This window comes from Rhynchophorus ferrugineus, unplaced genomic scaffold, assembly GCF_030347505.1.
Source record: "Rhynchophorus ferrugineus isolate W39M unplaced genomic scaffold, kcgeb_rfMv2 rfM1, whole genome shotgun sequence".
Lineage (NCBI taxonomy): Eukaryota > Metazoa > Arthropoda > Insecta > Coleoptera > Curculionidae > Rhynchophorus > Rhynchophorus ferrugineus.
In genome coordinates this window covers 82,254,900-82,264,798 of record NW_027472580.1, presented here as the reverse complement: position 1 = coordinate 82,264,798, position 9,899 = coordinate 82,254,900, and the positions used below count along the sequence as shown (strand labels likewise).

General features: G+C 34.4%; 1 long non-coding RNA gene across 1 annotated transcript; it reads left to right on the top strand.

The window, feature by feature from the left end:
• The first annotated feature begins 65 nt into the window (after nt 1-65).
• LOC143194252 (uncharacterized) lies at nt 66-2,222 on the top strand. Its single transcript, XR_013005277.1, has 2 exons — nt 66-680; nt 747-2,222. It is a non-coding gene; the product is annotated as an uncharacterized LOC143194252 (long non-coding RNA).
• The last annotated feature ends 7,677 nt before the right edge of the window (nt 2,223-9,899 follow it).

The following is a 9,899-nucleotide window of genomic DNA, read 5'->3' as shown; positions in this document are numbered from 1 at the left end:
AAATACACATATAGTTTCGCATTTGATAAATAATACTGAGAAATTAGTCGGTTTCAGGTGACGTCTGTAAGTGGTTGCATCGCTCGTTACCAAAGGCGCATCCAGTTTTATCATTTGCACGCATTGCTCATGCTATCGACTCAGCCTGTCAAAATGAATTCAGGTATTAACACTGCTGTTTTTCTATTAAATACTCCTCACTACACTACTCCTGTTTTCGTCTTATTCAAGGGTTGTATTGTTTTAATTTTGATATGAGAATGGCTCTCCATATCTGCTTTCCATTCTCTTGATTTCTCGAGTGACAGGTTTCTGAGTCACGCCTACAATACCTACAAGATATTTTTCGGGATTATTTTCTGGAAAACTTGTGTTGTATTTTTATTCCTTACTTTTCATTGATTGAAGGTACTATAAACGTAACAAACTTTAAAGGCGTACTAACCGTGATTATGTTTTGCATATATAGTATGCTCGATACGCTTGTAGGTTATCGATTTGGCGGGCAGATTATAACAGCAATACTTTAAAAACTTGAAGTAAACTAAGTTTAAGTCTTCTAATATATGAATGAAACTAATTCAGTGAGGTAAGAATTACACGTCCATGGCTTCGAAATACTCATCGCAACGCATAGTCGACGCTCATTGTGGCACTCTTGGTTTACCTCATGGAAAAAGGTAAAAGTTACAATAGAACTCGATTAGGTTTTGTTGGTCATTATTTTTAATAATAATTAATTGCAGATATATTGATGGTCGAGACGGATATTCCATCAAAAACTGTTTGGAGATGTGGAAGGAAGCATTGTCAACCATAACACTTTCGGTTTGTTTCAACTCGATAAGACATACAGAGGAGGTAATTGGTAAATGGTGGAATCGTGAACATGTCTTAGGCAGGTGAAAAACTAACAATTTAGTGATTGAAATGGACAGTGAGTCGGAAAGTCGCAGTTACTGAAGGAAATTTCTGGGACAGAGTGATGAGAGTGAAAACAACTAAAAGTATCCACATAATTAATTGAATATAACTATAAAAAATGATAATGTAGGTCGCGAAATATGTATGTGTACAGATATGATTGTAGTTGTTCAAAATTAAACATGAGTATTAGGTTAGAACGTATGAGGAGAGAATGAATACTAACTGTTTTGTAGATATGGTAAATGTATTAGACAGAATTTAGTGATTAATTTTATGAAGAATGGTGTACACAAATAGTAGCAAAAGAAATAAAATATACAGCGATACCAATATGAGTTGACAAGTAAACACATCATCGAAGAAAACAATAGCTAAACGTAAAAAAGTAAATATGCTCTCGAATGAAAGTAAAATACGTTTCTCTGATATACAATTGTTAATTAGGTGAATTAGGCATCCAGGGTGATACCACTACATAAAAAAACCCGCCTAGAAACTCTACCTCATGGACAGGTTGGAAGTGTTCAATGTAAACAAAAACAAACCTAACCTACAAACTATCTGTGTTATAAATTATTTTATTTAGATTAGAATTTTCTTGTCAAATCCAAACTGAACTAAAACGAATTGATACGGCAACATTGCAATGTTTCGATGTCACAAATATCCATGACACATTACTAAAAAAAATTAAATAGGCTATATGTATTTTGTCTTGAAAATTTTTATATTTATTTTTGTAACAACTTGTATCATTCTTTGCATAAGGTACACTAAAACACATAGGAATTTATTGTTCTGATATCTGTTGAATATGCAACGCCATATTTGATATGCGTTTAACATGATGGAAAAAAAATTTGGTTACATTTAAAAATCGCTTAAAATTAATACTTAATAATGAAAAAAAAACAATACAGCAAAGAAGGTAATAAGACATAAATATATTCTAAGGTAGAACTAACTAATGATGTTTTTAATTTTTTTCATTTTCATTTCATATTTTCTGTCAACGCTTTGGCTTTTATAATTTGATATTCATGATCACATTTTCTAGAAATATAGCCCCAGACTACTAATTTATTTGTCACGTCACAAAAGTCCCCGCATCATTTTTAATTCACTGTAGTAATTCACTAACAATAAATTATCTTGATCATTAAGAGTCATCGTGTTTATGCGATCCACTTACATAAAATATATCTGATATTCCTAGATGCAGAGCGATAAACAACACGTTAATTCAATCAAATTTTTATTAAAATTAGGGAACTACAACTTAAATCTTGCTGTATTTCTGATAAATTTTAACCAACTTTAGATTTATATGTTATATATTATGTTACAATTTTAGTTTATTTGTCGTAGCTATCCATATTAAAATTTATACATACATATCCACTTGACAACTATTTCCATATACATATGGAAATTTTAAAAATGTATCATGCTTTTAACGTCCTACATCACACTAAGTTATGAAATGTACAGAGATAAAACGTATTTTTAGATCTACTTTTAAATTATTTAACATAATTTCGTTAAACCGCATTATAAACTAAATAATAACATTTATTGTAAGTACTTCATTCGTCATATCTCAAACACGCGAAGAGACATTTCATATCGTGCCCTATAATATATAATAAATTTTAATAAGAGTTTTTACTACTTATAAGAGAACTTCAATTTTGAACAATATGTACATATATTGATCATATATGAGTCCATTTTGCTCTATTTATCAGGCATTAGATTTTCGTGGGCAGCATTTTTAGATTCATAATATAAACATTAATTAATCCATCTTCAATTTTAAAAATTTCAATCAATTTGATATCAATTGAACTCAAACTAATTTGGGTTTTGAAGGTTTTGAAGAAATAGTGTATCATTGTTTTAGAAGTAATTACAAAATGTATTAAGATTCTTCTGTAAATTTTATTGGTATTAACTTCCATTCCAATTCAAGTGTATGAGTGTGGATGAGTATTATGAGTAATATTGTAAAAAATATTAGCAACTATAAAATAGATTGTAGAATTTTATTTCCTCAGTAGCTGGTGAAATGTCCCCATGTGAGACACAAGTCAAAATAGAAAACGGTATATTAATACAGAGCAGTATAAATAAACCTACTGCCACGAAAAATAAGACAGCTATTGAGTTAATCATTAAATAATGGAACAAGTAAAGAACGATGCCGTTTTCTTTAAAAACATAGATAAAGAAATTATTTCAACAACACTAGCACTTTGAGTTATACTTGTTATGGTTTCTAGAGGGATATAACGCTGTATCAGTTCATTATGAACGTGCTACGGGGCATCGACGCTAGAACAGAATATACTAATCATTAATACTGATCGGTAGTGACAACAAATAATCAATTTGAATTGCGCATTGGTCGAAACATTTTGCAGCATCACAACGCAATATTAGTCAAACTATCCGTACTATCCAAGCCTGAATCAATGTGACTACCATCTATTCCCATCGATGAGGCACGCGCCTACGGAACAAGGCTGATTTCGGAAAGGTTAAATAGAGAGAATTAAAAATTTCTAAATTAAACTTATTCTCTAATGCTACTGCATTAAATTTCGGGACATGGCACCCGATAACCGGGCAGTCCTAAATGGGCACGAGGAACCGACGAAAAAAACAGACAGTAAAACTAATTGTTGATTCGCGAACTTTCATTAACACACTGAATGGGCTGGATTCTATCCTATGAGAGCAAAAATATCTGCAATAACAGGTGAGATTCTGAAAAAGAGAAGGTTAGCGGTGACGCAGTGCTAAGCTCTCAGCATGCCGACCAGCTCGCGAACAAATGCGTTTTCAGAAGAAGTTGAGTTGCTGTTTGTGGAAGGATTGAGATATAAAGTGCTTGAATTCTGGAGTCTCAGTTTCCCTGTAAGTTTGATTATTTTTGACAATCGATGCAGCTTGATCATCCCGAGGAGTTTATTTTAGAAAACTTGAAGCTGTTTCACCTGGTTGGCTTGGATGGGTGTAACAAACTTGAAATAGACATTAGATCCGTAGAGGGGTATGAACCGAATTAACATCTCGTAAAATAAGTATTTGATGGAGATGGGAAGTCTGCTAGAAGGGCAGATCAGAGAATATAGCAGGTCAGCTAACCCCGAACCTTTCTGGATTACTTTTTGGGTTTGGATTTGGATAATGCCAGTCGAATATGTCGTCATCGATATAATAATGCTGTCGGTCGAAGTGGAGACCTACGTACGTGACGTTATTATTATGCCCAATTATTGCGGTGTCGATCTTAAGTTGCGAGACGCGCAGTACGTAACGCTCTTATGGAAAATGATGGCCTGGGTGTTCAGGGGTTGGTTTGCAACCTCCAAAATTTGAACCACTTGACCGCATGATCGAGCTGTTTCTGTAAACGTTTTTGAATTGTAATCTTGGGCCTGGAGGCCGTGAAGAAAGTTGCGTCATCAGCGTAAAACGCGACGTCAATGTGCGCTTTTCTCGGCAGATCTGAAATAAAAAGATTAAACAAGGCTGGGGCTAGCGGTTAACATTCAGGTACGCCAGCGTCGATTTGTTTGCGACTGGAAAGTTTTTCCCTGATCTGGACCTGGAAATATCTGTCCGATAGATAGCAGTTTATGAAAGTAGTTAGGTCTTTTAGGAAGCCTAATCGCACGCATTTTGCGATCAAACCGTCATTCCAGAACTTGTCGAAAGCTTTGATTAAATCCAGGAAGACTGCTCCAAACTATTTCCGTTAGTCAAGAGCGTGACGGATGTGTGCTGCCAGGCGCGTGGCCTGGTGGACGGTGAGCGTTGAAGACGTATTGTTAGTCAGGAATGAGTTTATTTTCCTTTGCGAGGAAGTTGAGATCGTACAGTATTGCCTTCTCGGCAAGCTTCGAACTAAAACTGACAAGCTTGTTGGGCCTGTAGTGAGATGGAGTTGATTTTGCTAATTTCTTGAAAATAACCGCTATATGTGCGTGTTTCCAAGATGCTCGGAAATTTTGCAGCCTCATGATGGAGTTAATGATGTTTGCCAGTCCCTTAAGCTGCTAATGTGGGAGCTTGCCGAATTAAACGGTTAGCTCTAAGGAAGAAGTATACTTTTGGAATGAATTCCTGAAATATAAATAACCTGATAGATGGATAAGATAAGTAGAATAAAATGATTAATACTTTGAATAATGTGTTTTCTTTAGTGAAAAGGCACACCTCAGTATACAACCGAACGGTGGCCAAGTATAATATATTAGTGTTATATATAAGGAAAGACAAATGATTACAACAAACATCGGTCACATTCTGCTATGTCACAGAATAAATAAGATTCAAGCGTAAAACTGAAAAAGGCGCTAATATAAAATTAGGATAGAAATTTGTTACAAGATAGAAACATATTTTTATCGAGGATACACTGTCGAACATACATTATTCGCTAAGCGATGTGCTAAAACAAACATCCCAATATATTGAGAAAACTGGAATAATTTAGATAGTCATATCTGTAAAATGCTACAAGTAATGTGTAAATATTTCAAGTTCACATTAGGTTGTCTTTTTATCAGACAGTAAATGTATTATCCAATACCATGCAAAACTCCTTTCGCAAAGTATGAAGTACACATAATAGTAAAAAACTATATTTTTAGAAATTGAGAATAAAATAAATTACTCGAGTGGGTTTAACAGGTATATTAAAATACTTCTTTTAACAATTACAACAAAAATAATTGTGAATAATATATTGAGACGTTAAATAATAAGACCGATACAATAGACACGTAAACATTAACAGAAATACGTTTATTACAAAAGACATGGGTACCGTATGAAGTAGTACCGAGCAATGCGTCCTTGACATTTTTTTTCTTTTTCCAAGATGACCAGCTAGATCCAAATGGTCTTTTGTTGATGTCGCTTCGGTTTCAGGGTAGAAAAGTTTTGCAGGCGACAAAGACCCTGGGTTTTGACAGAGATTGACGTATTTGGCTTAACTATCGGGGTTTATGGATGGCTAGGTGGCTTTTATCAGGTTGTTTTCGTGTTCTAAGTCGGCCAGGGAGAACCTCACACTGAACATGTGTGAACATGATGCATAATTCTATGTGTGTGTTCACGTTCCTCATAATCCATTGAGCATTGAGCAACGTGCTGATTTTTTTGGATTGGAACACTTGGAGTAACGCAAGTTGTCTCTCAGGGACGTACCTGTACTACATCTGTGCTCCGTAGAGGCAGACTGGACAGACTAGCATTTTATACAGAGCCGCTTTCTGGGAGATTGGGCGCTTGCTTTTTCTGCAGAGGGGTGAAAATAGTAGACACATTTGCAAATAGTGTACTGGATTTAGGCTGACCTGATGGGGGCATTTTCACTTCGGAAGCGGTTTTGTACCACGCAATCGTCTGGTTGAGTTGGACCTAGAGCCTGTCACGGATGGCGTCAGGACTGTAACCGGTGATGAAGAAAGCTGTACGGTGATTGTTTATGAAGTGGGAAATCAGCCATATAAAGGTTGAACAGGGCTGGAGCTAGCGAAGCACCTTGCTAACTCCGGCAGATATTTGCTTCCGAGAGGAGACCGCATCGCCGATTTTTACTTGAAAAGATCTTTACTATCTTCAAAGTATGAGTGGATCAAAGAGATTAGGTCATTCGGTAGACTTAGTTGATTTGCTTTAAAGATTTCACCGTTGTGCCATACTTTATCGAAGACTTTGAATAACTTTGACTAACCAGACTGATGGGCCTGTAGTCGGAAGGATTTCATTTGGTTCTTTTTCTTGGGTATAACAGCGACAAGCGTAACTTTCCAATTTTTTTGGGAAATGCTTTAGCCTAAGGAAGAATATAATAACATTGGCAAACTCTGAAAGTTGATTGCTGGTGAGGTTTATCAAATAGTTTGCTATGATTCCACCTGAGCCTGGAAGTTATTTCTAAGATTGAGCTGTTATTGAGATTTTATTTGATGGAGGTTTCTGAGAGAGATTATGTAGTTTAGATAAAGATCTGACGGAAATTGTTTCCTTCAAGGAGGAGATCAGTTATAAAGTATCAGTCATGAAGTTTTAGGTATGTTATCATGGACCAAGTGAAGGGATACATTTCATTTGATTCTCGAACAGTTCAGCGATGAGCTGGGCCGTCGGTTTTGGTTTTGGTTTCAAAGTTCTCGCTATTACGCCTTTGGTGGCGGACCAGAAGTCATAGGGAGTAGTGGGGTTGCTTAGACCTGTTGGTGTTACGAAATTGTTCCAAAATGGAAACTTCCTCTAGTCCTAGGCTTTAATTCTGTCCCTGACTTCTCCGACTGCGCCAGTCGTTTGTCCTCAGGATCCAGTGTGGCACGAACTCTTCTCGCTAATCGGTTGTTGTACCAGATCTTTAATTTCTTTTGGGAGGTTAAATAGAATAGGTTCAGATCAGTGCGTTTTTTTAGTTGTTGGTTGTTTGGATGTCTAGAGTGAACTTTGCCTGCGTACTTGACACATGCATGAGTAGCTTTAGAACTGATCCAAGAATGATCCTAAACTTGGTAGTTGAAGCATTGTACGGGTCTCCATCGCTGCGTTGTGTCTGGACTTTTAGTACCTTATGCACTGGATGATCGATCGCGAAAATTCGGCGCTCTTATCTAGGTACGATCATTGCTTGCTCATTGGGAATTGGTTTTCCCTTTTCGATTTTCCACCGTTCAACATGGATTGTATTGAAACCGATCTTCGTAAGTTCTGCTCGGACTTTGTCGATGGAGATGCTCTCAAGTATGCCTTTGATGATCTCTCCAACGGCGATCAGAAAGTATGATAGCCGTATTTGCAGTCATTCAGAATGTCAATCATCCATCGGTAGTCATCTGGAGTCGGTGTATAAAAAGCTACGCTTTCGGATTTAGTTTGAATAGATACGAATTGGATATCCTGGAATGTTAAGGTACGGATCAGCTTCACACAGAGTGTGAAAAGGGTAGGTAATTTGGTCAAACTGACAGGACCAATTATGGGTCGCTAAAAATATATATTCTTGGCTTCGACTCGGTTAGTTAAAGTGCAATTTTAATAATAGTTAATTCATTTGGATAAAGCGATTAAAGACTCTACTAAAAATAACACAATTATCAATCTTCGTAGTATATTATCAGATACCGATATAAGATATTCGTCTGTTTAATTGCATTGTAAATATTTTAGATAGCTTGATAAATGTTAAATAATACGTACATATGTCGCAGACTTAAAAACATATTTGATAATATGTATTTTACAATGTAGGTTGTTCTCTGTGTTTTTTTTTAATTCAACTCAAATTATATCAATATAATAATTATTAAACATCTGATTTAGCTGTATTATGCTGTTCTCTAAAACTCAAAATCAGCTTCGAGTACATCATATCGTTTCGTTTCTGCAGATTAAAACCGAATCGGGAAAGGTTTTAATCCATTCCAGAAATATTTTTGAAAACTAGAAGAAAAGTATATCTAAAAGGCTATCGTTAATTAATTTAGTTAACTATATGAAATTGGGGATTTTGGACTCAAATTATAATACGGTAAATAATGGATAAAAATAATTAGATTGTTAGATTTACTGAGTTTTAGTGAGTTTTTAGAATGTTGGTATCCAATATCAAGTACTTATATATCTAGTATTTCAAAAAACGTTGGTAATTTTTAATAAATACTTGGAGTTAATTCTTAAGAATGTATAGTGTTCAAAGATAAAGCATAACATACAATTTGAAATAAAATACATTCCAATGATCCAATCTAAAATATTGTAAAATTCAATAATTATCTAAAGATCTCACAGAAGTGGTTCTATATTCATCTAAGTGGTAAAGTATTATAAAATCTAATACATTTTTCGGTCTTACCTAAATTTTATTAAAATATATTTAGAAGGAAGTTTGCGGTAATATTCAAAGTACGAATATATCTTCAATGAAACTAAATGATGTCTATCTTTAGTAAACTGTTTCTTATAATAGGCTAGATGACTGTAATAATCACAAAAACATTGATTTATGATAATAATATAACATAAACAGATCATAGAAAATATTCTGTAAAATAAATAAATTTTACAAAAATGCTAGAACTTTTATAGAATTCGATTAGTATTTCAGATACGCTAACCATGAAATGGGGTGGTATATTTATCAGTATAATAACTGGAAAGTAAATTAATAAATATAGGTAATAACTCTAGAGAGTAATCAATAATAGTATAATCGCCACTTGGGAACTGTGAGAATAGTATTAATAAATATCAAAATATTCATTTTACATATTTGATAATAACTACAATACAAAAAAAGTTTAAATTATATACATTTGCTGCTGAATGTTAGACTTTCTTAAATATTTAGTAGCTTTGCATTATAAAAAATAAGCTTGTAATACTTGGGTAAATAAAATGTAAAAGTGTTAATTCTAAGGATACTTTAATTATTCGATGAAGCCATCAATGGGGACCGCTATCGATTACAATTGATGCATATGAGCAAAACACTGCACGAAAATATTCAGAATACGAGCGAAGAAACACAACAATGTTATACTTCAGCATAATAACACTCGACCTGTTGCAAAACACATTTGGATAGAAAAAGTGCTACCTGACCCACCGTATTTTCCACTACTAGCTCCTTCTGATTACTACTTGTACCAACATATGAGTTATGACATGTCTGAGTAACACTTACCTTTTTATGATTTTTCTGGAAAAAAAACAGAAAACTAAACATTAAGAGACTCAAAATAGTCACAGAATAGAGAAATATTATTTAATACCTATTAGTCAACAAAATTAATAAAAACTTAAATGATAATTACTCCGCTGCATTTCTCGATATATCTCAAGGCTTCGACAAGGTGTGGCAGACTGGACTGCATGTTAAATTGAAAAAGCTTTTACCCCATACGCACTTTCAACTGATGACAAACCTCACAGAA